This window comes from Oryx dammah, unplaced genomic scaffold, assembly GCF_014754425.2.
Source record: "Oryx dammah isolate SB20612 unplaced genomic scaffold, SCBI_Odam_1.1 HiC_scaffold_25, whole genome shotgun sequence".
NCBI lineage: Eukaryota > Metazoa > Chordata > Mammalia > Artiodactyla > Bovidae > Oryx > Oryx dammah.
Window position 1 is genome coordinate 47,791,717 of NW_024070209.1, and position 20,074 is coordinate 47,811,790.

At 46.0% G+C, this 20,074-nt stretch overlaps 1 protein-coding gene and 1 non-coding gene across 7 annotated transcripts in view; both read left to right on the forward strand.

The window, feature by feature from the left end:
- Window positions 1–20,074, forward strand: part of REEP1 (receptor accessory protein 1) — a 133,742-nt gene that overhangs the window by 37,875 nt on the left and 75,793 nt on the right. The gene's annotated exons all lie outside the window — the stretch shown is intronic.
- TRNAG-CCC lies at window positions 15,329–15,401 on the forward strand. The gene has a single exon. It is a non-coding gene; the product is annotated as a tRNA-Gly (tRNA).

Genomic DNA, 20,074 nt, shown 5'->3' on the forward strand with positions numbered 1-20,074 from the left:
CTGGTTTGTCAGCAGAGCAGTGCTGGACACTTGCTGGACCAGGTCAATACAATAGGTCAGTAGGTCGGTGATTTCTTTTTTTTCTTAATATTTACTTATTTGGCTTCGCTGGGTCTTGGTTGGGGCCCTTGGGATCTTTGGTTGCTGTATGTGAACTGTTGGTTGTGGCATGTGGGATCGAGTTCCCTGACCAGAGATTGAACCCAGGCCCCCTGCATTGGGAGCTCGGTGTCTTAGCCACTGGACCACCAGGGAAGTCCCAGTAGGTCAGTGATTTCTGAATGAAAGGATGAGGAGAGGTTCCGGGAAGGATGGTGTGATGGCTCAAGATCACGCTGCCAATTGGGATCAGAGCTGAGGCTAGAACCATGGTTCCTGACCCTCAGCTGGGAGCCCTTCTCCTGTGCTGCACCCTGTTCAGTGCATAGGGACCCAGAGATGTCATCCTAGGCCCTGACTGATACAGATCCTCCTGAACACCAGGCCCCTGTACCCAGCACTCTGTGCTCCAGTCCCCTCCTGTGGAAGTCCACTGCTAACCAACTAACCAACCCACCGTAAAAAGCAACTTGCCTTCTCTACCTGCAAACGAGCCACAGAACCACACCATACTACACCACAGGCTGTGGTTCCTTTAGTTATCCCTCCCAGGAGAGCATACCCCCAGGGACACCTCCAGAGCTGGTGCCTTGTTGTTTAGTTGCTGAGTCGTGTCCGATTCTTTGTGACCCTGTGGACTGTAGCCCGCCAGGCTCCTCTGTCCATGGGGTTTCCCAGGCAAGAATACTGGAGTGGGTTGCCATTTCCTCCTCCAGGGAATCTAACCCACCAAGTGACTGAACCCACATCTCTTGCATTGGCAGGCAGGTTCTTTACCACTGAGCCCTGTGGGAAGCTAGCCCAGGTTTAATTCTTCACAGACCAGTCAGGGCTGGGGTTTGAGGAAAGATCCTATCAATGCTGAAGTTTGGGCTAAACTATACCATTCATGGAGAAGGCAATGGCACCTCACTCCAGTACTCTTGCCTGGAAAATCCCATGGATGGAGGAGCCTGGTGGGCTGCAGTCCATGGGGTTGCTAAGAGTTGGACATGACTGAGCGACTTCACTTTCCTGCACTGGAGAAGGAAATGGCAACCCGCTCCAGTGTTCTTGCCTGGAGAATCCCAGGGGTGGGGGAGCCTGGTGGGCTGCCGTCTATGGGGTCGCACAGAGTCAGACACGACTGAAGCGACTTAGCAGCAGCAGCAGCATACCATTCATGGCTTCCCAAGTGGCTCAGTGGTAAAGAGTCCACCTACCAATGCAGGAAACGTGGGTTCAATACCTGGGTTGGGAAGATTCCCTGAAGTAGAAAGTGGTGACCCACTCCAATATTCTTGCTTGGGAAATCCCATGGACAGAAGAGCCTGACGGTGTGGTCCATGGGGTTGCCAAAAGCTGGATACAACTGAGCACATGAGCGTGTGTACCATTCACAGTAAAACCTCCTTGGTCAAATGCATACAAGGAGAGGAAGTAGTGTGAGCTCGTGCATCATTTTCTCTGTTTGGGGATGGAGGCAGGGTGAATACAGGTGTCCCTGACGCTGCCAGAACCTTCTGGGAAGAGGCATTTCCCTGATGTCACGCAGCCAGAAGGAAGCAAAGAATCAGGGCGGGATGCTTTTAAGAGTCCACTGAGACAGCAGCACTCCTCCCTGTGCTCTGAAAACCATGCTCATTGGATGTCAGTGTCCACTAACCCCAGGAAGGGGCTTGCAGGCAGTGCCGCCCCTGGTCTCCCAGCCACAAAGTATCCCTGCATCTTATGGGCACAAGGGCTGGACTCAGCCCCACCCAAGGCTATTCAGGTATAACTCCCATGGTGGCTCCTGCTTCACCCTGCTGTTAGTGGGACACCATGGGCCTTTGCTCACAGTCTCCACCATAGGGAAATAACATCACAGGTGTGTGCAGCATTTCTTTTCAATGTATTTTCTTGTGTTGTTGCTCAGTTGCTCAGTTGTGTCTGACTCTTTGCGACCCCATGGGCTGTAGCATGCCAGGCTTCCCTGTCCTTCTCAATCTCCCAGAGTTTGTTCAAACTCATGTCCAGTGAGTTGATGATGCCATCTAATCATCTCATCCTCTGTCGCCCCCTTCTCCTCCTGCCATCAATCTTTCCCAATATCAGGGTCTTTTCCAGTGAGTTGGCTCTTCACATCAGGTGGCCAAAGTATTGGAGCTTCAGTTCAGTTCAGTTCAGTCACTCAGTCGTGTCCGACTCTTTGTGACCCCATGAATTGCAGCACGCCAGGCCTCCCTGTCCATCACCATCTCCCGGAGTTCACTCAGACTCACGTCCATCGAGTTGGTGATGCCATCCAGCCATCTCATCCTCTGTCGTCCCCTTCTCCTCCTGCCCCCAATCCCTCCCAGCATCAAAGTCTTTTCCAGTGAGTCAACTCTTCACAGGAAGAAGGTGGCCAAAGTACTGGAGTTTCAGCTTTAGCATCATTCCTTTCAAAGAACACCCAGGACCGATCTCCTATAGAATGGACTGGTTGTATCTCCTTGCAGTCCAAGGGACTCTCAAGAGTCTTCTCCAACACCACAGTTCAAAAGCATCAATTCTTCGGCGCTCAGCTTTCTTCACAGTCCAACTCTCACATCCATACATGACTACTGGAAAAACCATAGCCTTGACTAGACGGACCTTTGTTGGCAAAGGAATGTCTCTGCTTTTGAATATGCTATCTAAGTTGGTCATAACTTTCCTTCCAAGGAATAACTGTCTTTTAATTTCATGGCTGAAATCACCATCTTCAGTGATTTTGGAGCCCCCCAAAATAAAGTCTGATACTATTTCCACTGTTTCCCCATCTATTTCCCATGAAGTGATGGGACCAGATGCCATGGTCTTCATTTTCTGAATGTTGAGCTTTAAGCCAACTTTTTCACCCTCCTCTTTTACTTTCATCAAGAGGCTTTTTAGTTCCTCTTCACTTTCTGCCATAAGGGTAGTGTCATCTGCATATCTGAGGTTATTAATATTTCTCCTGGCAATCTTGATTGCAGCTTGTGCTTCTTCCAGCCCAGCGTTTCTCATGGTGCATCACTATTTTCTTGTATATCATCCCATTTGACAGGACTACCAGCTCTGGTGGGGATACCCCATTGTGTAGAGGACATAAACCCAGTGAGTCTCCTGGGTGCTTGTCCAAGGACTGTCACCCAGTGAGTGGTGCAGCACAGACCGTCTCTGTGGACAGCGAAACCTCTGGGCGTCATGAAGATGAGAGGAGATGGAATGGGTGGTTTATAGTTCAGTGCTGGGCGCAGAGCAGGCAGTGGGTCTGCCTGGGAAAAGGGCATGCTGCACACACTCCCTGGGGAAGGTCCCAAGGCTGGGAGGGTAGGCTCGCAATGCAGTGGGAGGTTCTCTTAAGCTTTTGTTTGATTTCAGCAGAACCCAAGTTGTGTTACAGTTTGAAAGAGCCTTGGGAAGTGGGCTTATGTATTAGATAGGCTCATTTTAGATAAAACCAGCCTTCATGATGACTTAACAAGATTTCCTCAGCAAAGCCTGAGGAATATCATAATATTTTACTGATTTTGTGCTTTCAAAAAAAGTTGGGACATCCGTTTATCACCGAGGCTTTGAAATCTCACATTCTAGTTTTAGTCCTGACATGGACTCGCGGTGTGACCTGTTCAGTTCATCCTCAGTTGTGTCTGACTCTTTGTGACCCCATTGACTGCAGCACATCAGGCTTCCCTGTCTATCACCAACTCCTGGAGGTTGCTCAAACTCATGTCCATTGAATCGGTGATGCCATCCAACCATCTCATCCTCTGTGTGACCTTAGCCTGATTATTTAACTTCTCTGATGGACATCTTCAGCCTGAGAAATGTAGATTAGAATCATGCCTACTTCTTAGAGTGGTTGTACCTGCAGATGCACTTAGGACTGTGCTCAGTAATTAGCACCACTTATTATGGGATGTTAATCCCCCCCCCCAGCCCCCCGCCGCCAAATGTGAAGTGTTTCTGCTTGCTGTTGGTTCCCAGGATAGCAGGCCATCCCTCACCAGGACTTCCCTTTCTGTTCACCCTGTCTTCATGGCCATCTGGAGCTCACAACAAATGGAAAGAAAGCATACTGTTTTCATTCTGAATTGACTAAATTTCTTATATCACCCTCCTCTAATCCAACTCTTTGTGTTCTGTGTTGGAATTGTTTTCTCCTTAGTGACCTAGTTTTATCCATTCTTTTCATATCTGCAAAAGCAAATGGAACAGATGTTCCAAAGCAGTTCTCATTCTGTGTAGTTGAGAGGAATATCTTTTCTAAATGAAGCAAACTATTTGATGTATTTCAGCTTCTTAACCACTAAGCATCATTCTACCTCATCTTTTTTTTAATAATTTTATTTATTTATTTTTGGCTGTGCTGGGTTTTTGTTGCTGCACGGGATTTTGCTAGCTGCAGTGAGCGGGGGCTGCGCTCCTGTTGTGACGCGCGGGCTTCTCACTGCGGTGGCATCTCTTGTTGCAGAGCATGGGCTCTAGGGCCATGGGCTTCAGTGGTTGTGGCTCCTGGGCTCTAGGGCACAGGCTTCAGTGGTTGTGGTGCATGGGGCTTAGTTGCCATGGCATGTAGGATCTTCCCAGATGAGAGACAGAACCTGTGTCCCCTGCATTGGCGGGCAGATTCTTTACCACTAAGCCACTAGGGAAGCCCCTCCCCCTGCCTCCTCCCCCCACTCCCACCCCTCATTTAAAAAAAACTTTTTTCCTTTTTGGCCCAGTGGCTTGCAGGATCTCAGTTCCCTGACCAGGGATCAAACTCAGGCCATGGCAGTGAAAACCCAGAATCCTAACCAGTAGCCAATAGGGAACTCCCTCCTCCACACCTTTTAGAGCACTACCAAGGATTACCTTTCCAAGCATCAAAATGTTGTTACCCAAACGAGGGCCTTGCCTTTCTCTCTCAGGGTCCGCTTGCTCTTGATGGCTGCACCCCAGGAGTTGTAAGCAACCAGTACATCTGAGAGGCTGGCACTCGCTGATCTTCTCCCAGGGGAGCCGTGGGCTTCCTTACATCACCTGAAGCACAGATGTTCTTGATGATGGATTGGCCAGCTCAGGAGCCCAGTTCACAATGCCCAGCCAGATCCATTCTGTAGCAGTAATTAGCTGCACTTTTTCCTTAACTGTCCCTTGTAATTAACAACTCCCTGATGATCGAGACGTGCTGGAGAACCTCCTCTCAAAATTGAAATTTCACTCACTAAAGAAAACCTGGCTGTTTTCCACTCTGCCTTTTCTTTCCCTGGGCTTTTGTGTTCTCATCAGGCAGGCGTTCTGGGCACTGGCCAGACAGCCCTGCTGCAGACAATCTCTGTTCTTCCATGAGCAGGTGAGTCAGGCCTGTATGTGATTAGCCTTTCTCTCTGAGCGCCGAAGAATTGATGCTTTTGAACTGTGGTGTTGGAGAACCCCTGAGAGTCCCTTGGACTGCAAGGAGATCCAACCAGTCCATTCTGAAGGAGATCAGCCCTGGGTGTTCTTTGGAAGGAATGATGCTAAAGCTGAAACTCCAGTACTTTGGCCACCTCATGCGAAGAGTTGACTCATTGGAAAAGATTTTGATGCTGGGAGGGATTAGGGGCAGGAGGAGAAGGGCACGACAGAGGATGAGATGGCTGGATGGCATCACTGACTCGATGGACATGAGTTTGAGTGAACTCTGGGAGTTGGTGATGGACAGGGAGGCCTGGCGTGCTGCGATTCATGGGGTTGCAAAGAGTCAGATGCGACTGAACTGAACTGAGCTCCTCCCACTTTGGGTAAGGTGACAGTGATTTTGTTGGCTGCCCAAGCCTTCCTGCAGACAAGCCCAGGGGCCTGGAATTGTGATAGTTTCTTACATGTCACACAACTTATAACCAAGTCACCTCCAGATCTTTTCTGGAGGAAATCAAGATGTATATATATATATGACTTCCCTGGTGATCTTAGGTTAAGAATCCACTTGCCAATGCAGAGGACACAGGTTTGATCTCTGGTGCAAGAAGATCCCATGTGCCACAGGGCAACTAAGCCCATGCACTGCAACTACTGAGCCTGTGCTCTAGAGCGTGCGAGGCTCAACTACTGAAGCCCATGCACCCTAAAGCCTCTGCTCCACAACAAGAGAAGCCACTGCAATGAGAAGCCTGTGCACTGAAATAAAGAGTAGCTTCCACTCGCTGCAACTAGAGAGAAAGCCTGTTCACAGCAATGAAGACCCAGCACAGCCAAATATATACGTGCAGAGTGTGTGTGTATATATTTGTGTACATGCTAAGTCAATTCAGTCAGGTCCGAATCTGTGCAATGCTGTGGACTGCAGTCTGCCAGGGTCCTCTGTCCATGCGATTCTCTGGGCAAGAATACTGGAATAGGTTGCCGTGCTCTCCTCCAGGGGATCTTCCTGACCCAGGGATTGAACCCAGGTCTCCAGAATTGCAGGCAGATTCTTTACTGTCTATCAATAGCAGGAACATATTTAATAGTGAAACTTCTGGATAGAACATAATATACAGACTTTGTTTTTTCCTCTACAACCAGAACCATTTAAAAAAATACAATTTTTGCATTGCTTGCTAATTTTCATTCATCTTAAATGTCATTATGTCCTCTCTAATGAATTGAGATGAGTTTACAATGCCGTCTAAAATTGGCAAATTTTATTTGGTTAGACAATTTCAGTAAATTAAATAAATGACATTGTACCATGAAGCAGAACAGATATAATTGAAAAATTATATAAATTCTGTTTTCCTCTAAATTTGTTGCAACGAACCGTTTATGGATAAAATGAGCTAATGGCCTCTACTCAATATATTCTGTTTCTTAAAAATTACACACACATATATATAATTATATGTATATATATAAAGTTATATATACATATATATATATATATGGGCTTCCCAGGTGGCTCAGTGGTAAAGAATCCACCTGCCAATGCAGGAGACATGGGTTTGATCCCTGGGTGGGGAAAATCCCCTGGAGAAAGAACTGGCAACCCATTCCAGTATTCCTGCCTGGGAAAATCCCATGGACAGAGGAGCCTAGCAGGCTACAGTCCCTGGGATTGACGCAACTTAGTGACTAAACAACAGCAAAAATAAATCGACATTGCATTTTGTTTCTCCTTTCATCTGTCATTGGACATTTAAGTTGCTTCCATCCCTTGGCTATTGTGAATCAGGCTGCTATGAACATGAGTGTGCAAATATTTCTCTGTAACAGAATTGCTTTAAAATGGGAGCTGCATTCTACTGATAACTTGGCTGATTTTAACCATAAGGAAATCAGCAACTCCACCCACAAGACCAGCCTCACTTGGCTGTGTTTGTTCCTGTAGTATCATGAGATTGCCCCCTTGAAGGACGCATTCTCAGCACAGCTGGATGAGAGGGCTGCAGGGACCTGGGTTCATACCTGTGCAGGTGTGTCTACCACAAACACACATCCCTGCTGGAGGGAAGGCTGGAAAAGTGGACATCAACCATTTTCCGTTTCAGAAACATAATGTAAAATTTCCCTCTGTTGGGCAGTGGGGGGTCATTGCTGTGTGGGTAGCCAGAAGAATGATACAAGCTTGTTACACTGGCACATAGAATTTTCACATCCTGTTAGGTCGTAGCTCTACCTGCCTTGAACGGCTTGATGTGTCTGAAGAGATCACACCAGACATCTGTGTCTGAGTAGTGAGCATAAGTGTAGGAACCCCAGTTTCCTGATGCTCATGAGGTCACTGGGAACCATGAACTTGTGTCCCCTGAACTTGTGTCCACACTGGTTCTGCTCCCTGGGTTGTCTTCCTTACCTCCTTCTGCTGGAACCGGGTCTTGCCTTTCTTTAGGGTCCCACTTGAGTCTTAATACCTTGGGAGCCCACCATTCTTCTTTTGATCTGTTCTTATACTTTTATTCAGACATGGATCTAGGTTTAATAGATCCTGAAGCATTTACAGTGGAAGAAAGATGCCTTCTCCAAAACAGTCATAAAAAATTTGATGAGTATGCTTGCTAGGACCCCTCCCAGGACCCATGCAGTTGAGGGGTCTTGAAATTTAAGCTTCATTAGCTTCTCTGTAAATCTGCTTCTGCTTATATTCATTCTCTTTTTCTCTTTCTTCTCTCTTTAAAGAATTAGAGTATAATTTATATAGAATGAAATTTACCCTTTTCATCATGTAGTTCTATGAACTTCGACAAACTCATGCAATCATGTAATCATTATCACAGTGTATAGAACCAATCCATCACATTCAAAGATTTCCACATGCCTCTTTGAAGAAGTCAACTTCTCTCACATCCCCAGCCTCTGGCAGTGTATCTGTTTCTGTCTCTAATTGTTCTGTCTTTTTCAGAATGTCATATAAGTGGAGTCAAGCAGCATGTAGCCTTTTGAGTCTGGCTTCCCTGGTGGCTCAGAAGGTAAAGAATCTGCCTGCAATATGGGAAACCCAGGTTTGATCCCTGAGTTGGGAAGATCCCCTGGAGAAGAAATGGCTACCCATTCCAGTACTCTTGCCTGGAAAATGCCATGGACAGAGGAGCCTGGCAGGCTACAGTCCATGGGGTCGCAAAGAGTTGGACACAACTAACACCTTCACCTTCTTTCTCTTAGCATAACACATTTGAATTTCACCATGTTACTGCATGTCTCACCCATTCTGTGCCCAGCACTGGAGATGAAAGGAGGGGAAGGTCCCAGTTCCTGCCGTCAGAGAGCTCACAGTCTAACGGAGGAGGCTCTTGGGCCCACCTCTGTAGGCTTTTCCTTCAATATTTAGCGCACACAGCTTTGCTCTGCTAACTATCTCATTCCAATACACCTGGCACTCCAGGTACTTCTGATCCCCATGAGCATAAAATCTCTCACCTTCTTGAGGTATTATGTTGGACTGGAAAGAGCAAAGGGTTTGAAGCCAGGAAGTGACGGCACTTTGAATTCAGCTTACCCACGTGGCAGCTCTGTGACTTTGTGTTAGACTCAGAATTTGGCACAGAGTGTGCTGAATGAATATCTAATGAACAGATGAAAGAATGGAACCTCCTCAAGTCCCAGGTCCTACGTGTTTAAAAAGGGGATAACAGTCACGACTTCACCTGACTGCTGTGGGCATCAGGGAGCGCCTGGCGGGCGTCAGTAAAGATCTTCCCTGGAGCCCTTTGATACCCTCTTTGGACAGGTGTGTGCACATTGTGTCGACCTCCAAGCTGGGCACAGCAACACCAGCACCTGCTGTGTGGGAATGGTGCGAGGGGGCACAAGCTGAGCAGCCAGGTTCCCAGAGAATCCCACAGGTACCCCACAGCTACCACCTCAAATCTAGCTCAGAGCACCCCTCAGGCTTATTCCCCTTCCCCCTCTCTCATGGTGCAGGGAGGAAGGTCCATCACTACTTTCCTCTCACCAACTATATCCCTTGTGCGTGCATGCTCAGTCACTTCAGTTGTGTCTAAGTCTTTTTGACCCCATGGACTGTAGCCCGCCAGGCTCATCTCTCCATGAGATTCTCCAGACAAGAATACTAGAGTGGGTTGCCATGCCCTCTCCAAGGGATCGTCCCAACCCAGGGATCGAATCCAGGTCTCCTGCATTGCAGGTGAATTCTTTATCCACTGAGCCACCTGGGAAGCCCCATATCCCTTGTAGGGTGCTTCAGAGATAAGTTCACCAGGAGGAGAACCATAACCCTTTACCAGGGGGCCATCTGGCCAAGGTCTCTGGCTCTCAGATCCTGGGAGGGGTTGTGAGCTGAGAAGTTGACGACCACAGCACAGTCATTGTAAAGGAAATCCATTCTCTCCTTCAAAACATACTCAGTGAGACTCAATGCAGCAGTTATTAGTCAACTATTTGTATAATTATCTGTTTGCTGGCTGTCTTCCCTACCAGAGGACCCAGGTATAATTATCTGTTTGCTGGCTGTCTTCCCTACCAGAGGACCCAGGGTACATAGTAGATGTTCAACAAATAATGATTGGGCGAAAACTATTTTGTGCCTAAAGGAATTGGCATTCGAAGCCACTATTTCTGTAAATAGAAGTGGTCCTTTTATTTCTGTAGAAGGGAAGGAAACTAGTATTTGTCATCCTTCTACACTGCCTCTGAAATGTTAAATTCTCGCCTACAGTCTCCTTGTTTAATCTGTGCAGTGGCTGTTGACCATAGGTGTTTTTCTTCTCCAGCCTCAAGGAAACTGGTCCAGAGGAGTTAAGAAACATACTCCCAGTCCCATAGCTAGTCAGTGATGGAGCTAGATTCGGACTCAGGTCTGATGCCAGAGCTTAGCTTCTGGATTTCTTAAGAATAGAAATCTCAATCATATAGATTTTTAAAAAACATTCAGACCGCCACTTGAACAGGACTTGAGTGGGCTGGATTGCAGAGTTTAACGCTTAACAGCATGAACTGAAATCTGCAGCGTGTCTGTTCTGTTTTGTGTTTTTCTAAATTGGACTTCGGAGTATTTCTGTAATCCAATTTAAATTTGTATTTTTGCCACACACATTATACACAACTCTAAATAAGTGATAAACTCTTCTCTGTGCCAGGGCGATAGGGGCTTCAGAATGGTCCTGGACTTCAGGGCAGGAGACCTGGGTTTGAATCTTGTCAGATAAGGAAGGGGCCTTTGGCGGGTTTCTGAACCACTCTGATCCTCGGTTTTTTATTAACTGAAAAGAATCCCAGTTGTCTCAGAGGGCTGTGGTGTAGACCAAAGGAGCAAATAAAAGAATAAGGTGTTTGTTGGGGTGTTCACCTAGGAACAGTTTTGTACGTGTTAGTCTCAAGTCTGCAGAGAGGAGTTGGATTTGAAGCACACAGAAAAGAAAGAGTCTACAGGACTTCCTGATGGTCTAGTGATTAAGCTTCTGTGCTTCCAATGCGGGCGGCATAGATTTGATCCCTGTTTGGAGACGTTCTGCATGCCACACAGTGAAACCAAGAGAAAAAGAGAAGGGTCTATAGGTAGGGGCTAGCAGAATCACATGCCACGTTGAGAAAGAAGGACATAGTTTGTTTATTTTTGACTGAGATCAGCTTTGTTGTTGTTCAGTTGCTAAGTCATGTCTGACTGTTTGTGACCCCATGGACTGCAGCATGCTAAGCTTCCCTGTCCTTCACTGTCTCCCGGAATTTGCTCAAACTCATGTCCATTAAGTCGGTGATGCCATCAACCATCTCATCCTCTGTCGTGCCCTTGTCCTCTTGCCTTCATTCTTTCCCAACATCAGGGTCTTTTCCAAAGATTCTTTGCATCAGGCCAAAGGATTGGAGCTTCAGCTTCAGCATCAGTCCTTCCAATGAATATTCAGAGTTGATTTCCTTTAGGACTGACTGATTTGATCTCCTTGTAGTCAAAGGGACTCTCAAGAGTCATTTCCAGTGCCACAGTTCAAAAGCATCAGTCCTTCAGTGCTCAGCCTTCTTTATGAGATTCCTTGTCTGTATTATAAAAAAAACAATTTCTCTCTCATAGGCCATATGAAGATGAATAGTGATATTGCTTATAAAGAAGTTTGCACAGTCCCTGGTAACTAATGGATACTCAGTAAATAAAGAAGAACTTATAAATCATAGTCATATAGTCTCCAAGGAGCCCAAATGCCCAGTGGGCCAGTTCTGCTGTTCTCCTGTTTTCTCCCTCTAGCCTTTTAGAAGGTCACAGTGGGTAAATAGAAGCGGGAGCCCAAGGGGTGGGACCTATGGCAACCAGAGCCCAGCCGGCTTGCTGTGCCATGGGAACCTTGAGCTCTGCACCCAGCCTGAGAAGCTGCCCAGCTTAGGCTTGTGGATAACCACTGTGAGTAAGGATGTTCCCTACACAGCATGGTGAAGATTAGGCTCGCTCAGTTGCATATAGCACCCAGGCCCATAGTGTGTCTAAGACAGTCCTTTCAGAGCTATAGTATTAGCAGCCCCTAGAGGTGTATTATGTTTTTTGCAAATCCTTGTTTTGTCACACATGGACCCTCCAATATCAGGAAGTTGTGTCGAGCTTGGAGGCTAATGCCTGGCCAGCTTTATGCATTTTTGGACACCAATACACACACACACACACACACACACACTTACGAGTGTGAATTCTCCCAAATGCTTTTTCTTTTTAAGGTCAGGTTTTTAAACTCAATTTGATAAGTTTTATTTTATTTATTTACTTAAAAATTTTTTGCCTGCATACATGGGTTAGTTTTCTCTGTCCAGGAATTGAACCTGTACCCCTGCCTTTGGAAACATAGGTTCTTAATCATTTGACTGCCCCAGGGAAATCCTGGTATGAGTGTTATAAGTGTGAGTTTGAATTCTGAGTTTTGATAAATGGACAATTTGCAATCAAGATGCAAGAAGCTTCCATCATTTTCCATAATTCTCTCAGGCTACTTTGTAGTCACCTCTCCCACCATCTCTAGTCCTTGTACAACCGCTGATTCTTTTTTTATCCCTATAACCTTTCCTTTTTCAGAATAGCATATAAATAGAATCATACAGTATATTGGTTTGGGGTTTGACTTTTTTCACGGAGTTGTAATGCATTTGGGACTCCAAATGCTTTTGATTGCAGCAAGTTGAGTGGCTCTGAGATCCACAAGGAAAACCAATGGCTTTCCTGTATAACATTAAAAACCAAGAGAATATCTAATTTTTAAAACTCATAATACCATAAAAAAAACCCTCTTGAAATATATACTTAAGAATAAAGAAAACAAAACAAGTCCAAGGTCTTTATAGAAAAATCTGTAGCATATCTTGAAAAGACGTTAAGGAAGACTCAGTAGAAGGGACCATGTTATGGAAAGGAAACCTGATATAGATGGTGACTCTTCCCAAGTAAATCTGTAATTTCAGTGTACTCTCAATCAAAATAGACAACGTTTCTCATGGAACTTAACAAGCTGTCATGAAATCCATACAGAAAATCTAAGGGCTAAGAATAGGCAAGACAGTGTTAAGAATATCAGGATTTAGGGGACTTCCCTGGTGGTCCAGTGGCTAAGACACTGTGCTCCCAATGTAGGTTCGATCCCTGGTCAGGGACCTAGATCCCACATGCCACAACTAAGAGTTTGCATGCTGCAGCTAAAGATCCCATATGCTGCAACTAAGACCCAGCACAGCCAAGTAAATAAATATTTTTTAAAGAGAATATCAGGATTTATTATAAAGCTATGGAAATTAATACCCTGTGGTATAGGTGCACGGTTGGTCGGTAGACCAGGGTAAGGGAATGGAGAACTGAAATAATATCTATACATATTAGAAAACATTACATGTGATGGTAGAACTGAAAATCAGTGGGAAAGAATTTGGTAATTATTATTAGAACAGTTGGAATCCTTACAAAAAAGCATAAAGTTGAATCCCTAACTCATAACATACATAAAGATAAGTTCCAAATGAATTAAAACCTAATAGTGAAAAAGTGAACCTTAAAAACTTTTATGAGAAGATATATGTGGCCAGGATTTTCTCAACAAGATGTAAAAAAGCAAGCTATAAAAGACTGATATATTATCATTTAAAATTTAAAACTTCTGTGCAACAGAAGGGACCACAGCAAAGAAAGTTAAAAGGGCTTTTTATTGGGAAAAGATGTTTGCAATCCATATGTCCAAGGCATAATTTATACCCAGAATTCACAAAGAAGTCCTAAAAATCAGTAAGAAAAAGATAAAGAACTGAATAGGGTTGGGGAGGGAAGCAATATAAATAGTTCAGTTAAGGGGGCCAAATGGCTAAGAGGCATAAAATGTTAATCAACTTCACTTGCAATTGAGGAAATATGGATTAAAACAAACTTGAGATACTGTTTCATATCCTTCAGATTGGCAAAAAAATGTTAAATCTGACTGTATTAGTTTGGCAAGAATGGAGAATCCTGTGCCTTCCGATACAGGGGAACAGGTTTGATCCCTGGTTCAGGAAGATTCCACATGGCATGGAGCAACTAGGCCCGTGTAAACCGCTGAGCATGCGTGCTGCTGCTGAAGGCTGTGTGCGTGGAGCCGGTGCTTTGTAATGAGAGAAGCCACTGAAATGAGAAGCCCACTCGCTGCAATGAAGAGTAGCCCCCTCCTCCTTGTAACTAGAGAAAGCCCAAGGGAAGCAATGGAGACCCAGCGCAACCAAAAAAAAAAAAAAACGATGGAGGACATCAGAACTCGTTTACATGGCAGGAAGGAGTAGAGACTGGTATAACCTCTCTGGGGAGTGGTTTGGCATTGTCTGGAGGAAGGTGCTATGCCCTGCAACTCAGCAGTTCCACACTGTGTGTAAACCCTAGAGTAAGTCCCACCCATGCCCAGGGAGATTTGTATAAGAATGTTCATTCTGGCTCTGTTTATAATAGTGACAACTTGGAAAGAACCTAAATATGCATCAATAGAATGGGTAAATAAGCTGTGATAAATTCACATAATGAAATAGTATACAGAGGTTTACAGTGAGCTAGAGGGACTTCCCTGGTGATCCAGTGGTTAAGAATCTGCCTTCCAGAAATAGATCGCCAGTCCAGGTTCAACGCATGAGACAGGGAGCTCAGGGCCGGTGCACTGGGATGACCCTGAGGAATGGGATGGGGAGGGAGGTGGGAGGGAGGTTCAAGATGGGGAACACATGTACACCCATGGCTGATTCATGTCAATGTATGGCAAAAACCACCACAATACTGTAAAGTAATTAGCCTCCAATTAAAATAAATAAATTAATTTTTTTAAAAAAACAATCTGCCTTCCAATGCAAGGGATGTGGGTTTGATTTCCTGTCAGGGAACTAAGATCCCACACACCAACTAGAGAGCCTGCATACGGCAACAAAGACCCAACACAAGAACAACAAAAAAGGTCTAGAAAGACAAGTCTTAATACAGATCAAAATTTCAAAACCATAAATTTGAATGAAGACACATTTCAGTGGAATACATATAGTGTGATTCCATTTATATAATGTTTAAATAGAAATACATTTTTTTCTGTTTCAGCATGGCTTACAGAGTTAGTAAAAATATTAGTGAGAAATAGAGAAACACTGAATTCAGGAGGTTGCTTATTTGGGGGAAGGAAGAAAAGGAAAATATGAGAAAAGAGTACATATAGGAGACTTCAGATCTCCCTCTCTCCTGTTTTAAGTTTTTTTCATCTTAAAAATTGTAGCATATTTATTGAAATGCTACTAGGCGCTCTAGCACCAAGGAGGACCCTTGTGTGACAGTAGAAAGTTAAAAATGGTCTTGAAATTAATTCTCTTGGAAAGTAATCAAAACTGATTCATAGGGACTTCCCTGGTGGTCCAGTGGCTAAGACTCTGTGCTCCCAATCCAGGGGACCCAGGTTCAATCCCTGGTCAGGGAACTAGATCCCACGTGCTGCAACTAAGAGTTCTCAACCTGCAGCTAAATATCCTACATGCCACAGTGAAGATCTAAGATCCTATGTGCTGCAACTGAGACCCAACACGGCCAAATAGATAGACAAAAATAAGTAAATATTTTTAAAAATGGATTCATAAACTTTCATGGAAAAACCTACATAGGACGATAATCAGAAATTGTATATTTTGCATCAGTGCCAAGGGTGCATATTGCTGCCAGTGCTGGAGTCCCAGCAAGGCTGGGAAATGGTGGAGCGGCTGGAAGCAGGGGTGACTGAGTGTTGAGAGGGGAACCTGTGGATTTGGCCAAGATGAGATCGGGCATGGGCTCACCCTCTGGGACCCTCTGCTGTTGTTTGGCTTGGTGAGCCCAGTGAGGGGCTCAGTGGGGCTCAGTCAGGCTTTCAGCAGACCTCTTACCTCTCTTATGCTGTGCTAAGTCGCTTCAGTCGTGTCCAACTTTTTGTGATCCCATGGACTGGCCATGGCGACTAGAGTAGCCCGCCAGGCTCCTCTGTCCATGGGACTCTCCAGGCAAGAACACTGGAGTGAGTTGCCATGCTCTCCCCCAGGGGATCTTTCCAATCCAGGGATCGAACCTGAGTCTCTTATGTCTCCTACATTGGCAGGCAGGTTCTTTACCACTAGCACCACCTGGGAAGCCCTTTCTTCTTGGGAAATTTTAACTCCTTGGAAATTAACTGGAGAAAGAAGAGAGGCCCCTGGGTCCTACTCAAAGCAGCTATCTTATGTCATTTAAGCTGAAGGAAAGGAGCAGGGCCCAAGGATTGAAAAACAGCACCTAGACAAGGGTTTCTCCACCTTGGTATTTCTGATGTTATGGACCCAATCAGGCTTTGGGGGACTGTCTTTGTGTGTTGTAGAATGTTGGACAGCATCCCAGGCCTCCCCCCCAACAAGATGCTAGTAGCGTTCTCTGAGTTGTGATGACCTGCATGTTTTCAGATGTTGGCCAGATGTCTTACTCCCAGTTGGGAACTGCTGTCTCTGAGGTTAGTATTCACAGGAGGCCCATTGCCCACCCCCACCCCACACCCCCCCACTGCAGCTGGGGGGAAGCCAAGGCGGCAACCCAGAAGAAGGCCCCTAGTTTGGAGCAAGAGGAGGAATCAAGGGCAAAGATAGCAGGGATGTGGCAAGCAGATACATGGAGGCAGTAGGTTGGGTTGGGGGCTTCCGGGGAGCAGTAAATGGCCGTGGGCAGAGGGTGGGTGGGTGCAGAACTCTGTGGCTCTGGAGCACCAGGTGGGACTCTGTTTACAGATAATCAGGTGGAGTGTGTGAGCACAGAGCCTGGTTTCCCCTCTACAGAAGGCACTCAAGCCTTCTTCCTTCCCGCTCTTGAGCCAACCTTAAGCACTTAAGTGGCTTTATTCCTCCTAAGAATTGCACAGCTTTTCTCTTGACCTTACAGAGAGAGTTATGTGAATCTGAAGTGGGCTGAAGTTCCTTGGAGAGAGGTTGCATTTGTTTGATATTTATTCATCCATCAGACATTCGTCCAGCAGCCACTTGGGCAGGCGCTCTGTCAGGTGCTGGGGACCCCACTAATCAATCCCCCTGGCCTGGATGGTCTAACCCCGTCAGCACAGGCTGCCCTGGGAGAAGACAGTCAGCCTGTTGTCTGGCTGCCCGGGTCACATTCCAGCTCAGCTCCTGGCTGTTTGTCCCTGTAAAATGTCCTAATCTGTGTCCTAATCTGTAAAATGGAGTAGTAAGAATTCTTCCCTGTAGAGGGAAATGGCAACCCACTCTGGCGTTCTTACCTGGAGAATTCCATGGACAGAGAGGAACCTGGTGGGCTACAATCCATGGAGTCGCAAAGAGTCAGACACGACTGAGCACCTAAGCACAAGAATTCTTAGGGCTTCCCTGGTAGCTCAGATGAAAAAGAATCTGCCTGCAGTCCAGGAGACCTGGGTTTAATCCCTGGGTCGGGAAGATCCCCTGGAGAAGGAATTGGCAACCCACTCCAGTATTCTTGCCTGGAGAATTCTATGGACAGAGGAGCCTGGTGGGCTACAATCTATGGGGTCGCAAAGAGTCGGACACGACTGAGCGACTAACAATACAAAAATTCTTATCCTGGATTGATGTTGAGAGGACTGAGAATGGACAGCCTGTAGAGCAGTGCCTGGCATGAGTGAGCACTCTGTGATATTTATATCATTATTTTTAATGTCTTCTTATTAAAACTACTACATAAGAGCTGTAAGAGACTTAACCAGTGTCAAGAAAATCCTGAGAGACAACTGATCAAAGATGCACAGAAGTGGCTTGGTCTTAAAGGATTAGTGAGACTTTATGGAGCCGGTGGGGGCAGGGCGGGGGAGGTGTGGAGTTGTGGGAAGGTCATGCACTAAGATGCAGGCAGAAGAACAAGCTGGGGGACTTCCCTGGTGGTCCAGTGGCTAAGACTACAAGCTCCCAGTGTAAGGGGCCGGCCTGGGTTCTATCCTTGGTCAGGGAACTAGCCAAAGCTGAGTTCAAATGCTGGAAGTAAGACCTGATGCAGCCAAATAAATATTTTTTTTAAAAAATTGAAGAAGAGGTAGCCAATAGGAAGTCACATGTTTAAAAAAAAGTTTATTTTTATTCCTTTGGTTGTACTGGGTCTTAGTTGTGACATGCAGGATCTTCCATCTTTAGTTGCAGCATGCAAACTCTTTAGTTATGGCATGTGGGATCTAGTTCCCTGATTGTGGACAGAACCTGGGCCCCGTGCTATGAGAACATGAAATCTTAGCCACTGGCCTACTGAAAGGTTGTTGCTGAGCCATGAAAGACGCTGGGATTCTTGGCCTCCACAGGAGAATTCAGTCTGGGGCCAGTGACGAAGACGAGGCTTGATCACTCAAAGCTTTTGTGTAATAAAGTTTTATTAAAGTATAAAAGAGATAGAGAAAGCTTCTGACATAGACATCAGAAAGGGGCAGAAAGAGTGCCCCCCTGCTAGTCTTTAGCCAGATGTTATATAGCTACTAGCAAGCTGTTAATTATAGAAAGGAGATATCTCAAAACTCAGAGTGGCACCAGACCCTTCACCCACAACATTCATTTTGAGATAACATTGGCACTAGGTGAGTTATCCTGGGCCATAAAATGATTGACTTGAATCTTGAAGAAAGGCAGGTTTCCAAGTAAATATATAGTTTCATTAACATAGATTAGGAGAACAATGTATGAGTAAAATATACAGGTTTGTCAAGTCCGTTCTGAGGGGGAACCGACTTGAAGAAAGACAGAGTCTAGGGTAAATACACAGTTCATTAACATAGCTTAAGACAAACATTTTCATAAGAAAAACGCATTGGTTCACTCAAGGTTTGAGAAAAGTTCAGGTAGAACCAGGTGTCATTATGGCAACACAGAATTTTAAGAGAAACCTTTTTAAAATTTGTATAGAGAAGAGGAAATCTAACACTTGTTTGTTTCCTCCTGCTGTTTAAGAGAGAGATAAAATATATCTGACACTTGCTGCCTATTTCCTCTGTTTGGAGACCCCTGGCCTTCCTGCCTGTTACCCACTCACTACTAGGGAAGTCCCAGGAAGTGACACGTTGTGAGCATGCAAGCATGGCTCAGTGGGGAACAGCCACTGGCCAGGAGGTTAGGGTTAGGTCCGGAGCTGAGGGAGTGGGGGGAAGAGAAGGGCCTGGCCAGGGGGACTTGCTGTGAATGGACATCAATCTCAAACCCCTTTGGCAGGGACCTGCTTCATTTATTTTTTTCTCCAAAACAGATTTAGGAGAACTTGCCCTTTTCATTCCATTCTCCCTCCTCTGGGCAGTGAAATACTGAGTCTAGTCCCTTACATGCCGGTGTTTCTGAGCTTTTGGAGACTGGAAAGCACAGGCACATTTGTCTTGCTGTCCCTGTGCTGTCAGATGGGAGCCAGGTGGGGGGATGCTGGCAGCCATTCCCATCTGAGTCCCCCAGGCAGACGGAGCACCCGCCTCCTTTGTCTTGGCCCTTGTGAGGCTTTCCGCCTCTATGTCCAGTAGGGGGGTGTCGCTGGCCTTTGGGGTTCACGGAAGAGCTGATCCATGGGCTGTCAGGTCAAGATGCAGTTTCCATCTGTCTCTCCTGCTGCTCACGCACTGCCTCAAGGCAGGGGCTGGACACCCTCCTGGCTGTTGCTATTGTTCAGCCACTCAGTCACATCCAACTCTGCAACCCCATGGACTGCAGCATGCCAGGCTCCTCTGTCCTGGCAGACGTGACTATTGACCAGGGCTTCTGTGCCAAAGGAGGGCGTGTTTGTTTCTCTGGGGCCTGTGATGTTGTGCTGGAGGCTTTGCTGAAGCAGCCTGGTGCTGTCCAGCATCTCCTCACTACTGAGACCTCAGCCCCAAAGTCATGAGCGTCCCTTGGGTGGCTCTGACCCTTGCTTCACCACTTTCTGAAATTTCCCAGAGGGAATACGTATTTACCAAGCACTTCCTCTGCCCAAGAGGTGTGGGTTCGACTCGTAAGTAGACAACATCAAGCCAACTTTGTGGAACTTGTCTTGTGGGAGAGACAGACATGGAAAAAACTGATGCAAGTGATATGGATCAGAGCGAAGAAAGGGGACCATCCAGGGTGTAGCAGTGAAGAACAGAAGAGGAACCTAATCTTCAAGGGATGCTGA